At 44.9% G+C, this 898-nt stretch overlaps 1 non-coding gene across 1 annotated transcript; it reads left to right on the forward strand.

The window, feature by feature from the left end:
- Nucleotides 1-419: 419 nt before the first annotated feature.
- On the forward strand, nt 420-527 carry LOC120268080. The gene has a single exon (XR_005538749.1). It is a non-coding gene; the product is annotated as a small nucleolar RNA R71 (small nucleolar RNA).
- The last annotated feature ends 371 nt before the right edge of the window (nt 528-898 follow it).

Consider the following 898-nt stretch of genomic DNA (forward strand, 5'->3'; position numbering starts at 1 on the left):
GTGTTGTCTGTATGGATTCCCTTTGAGGTCTCATTCCATTACCTACAAAGTCAACATTCTCAATCGAAGAAACATCACCAATGACGATTGGGCAATCGGAGGGAGCATGTCCTCCACCACAACCGGTGCAATTGGTCATGGTCAGAACTCTATTAGAAGCTATAAGATCTAGCTTCTTACTCAAACTCTCCACTTGGGCCGCCAATGAAGTTACCGCATCAATTTCATGGAGACCGCTACCTTTTTTTCTTCTCCCTAGCGTTCCACTGGTAGCTATATAACCCCATTTCCTCAATCAATTGATGAGCCTCGTTGGGGGTCTTGCTACCTAAGGTACCTCCCCGCCACGCATCCAAGAGTTGCTCTTGTACTCGGGTTCAAACCATTGTAGAAGGTTTGAACAATCATCCACTCCGGGGAATCCGTGTTGCGGACACTTTCACAGGAGTTCCTTGAACCTTTCCCATGTCTCAAATAGAGACTCCAATTCCAACTCGCATAAAGGATGAGATCTCATTCCTAAGCTTTTGCTGATTTTTCCGGGAGGGAAATAACGGGCTAGAAAAGCTTCTACCATCTCCTCCCATGTAGTGATTGATGCTCTAGGTAATGAGTGTAGCTAACGCTTTGCTTTCCACTTTAAGGAAAAATGGGAAGGCTCTAAACTTGATGGCATCATCCGTCACACCATTTATCTTCAAAGATGTCACACACCCTCGAGGAAGTTTTCTATGTGACTGCTTTGATCCTCATCGACCAAACCGTTAAATTGTGCGAACTGCAGCAAAGATATGGATGAATGCCGACTTTAGCTCAAAGTTTTTGAGTCGTAATTGGGGACGCACAATACTCGATTGTGTCCCCAACACTGAAAGTCTAGCATAATCGGATAGTGTTC

This window comes from Dioscorea cayenensis, chromosome 8 (assembly GCF_009730915.1).
Source record: "Dioscorea cayenensis subsp. rotundata cultivar TDr96_F1 chromosome 8, TDr96_F1_v2_PseudoChromosome.rev07_lg8_w22 25.fasta, whole genome shotgun sequence".
In the NCBI taxonomy this organism is placed as follows: Eukaryota; Viridiplantae; Streptophyta; class Magnoliopsida; order Dioscoreales; family Dioscoreaceae; genus Dioscorea; species Dioscorea cayenensis.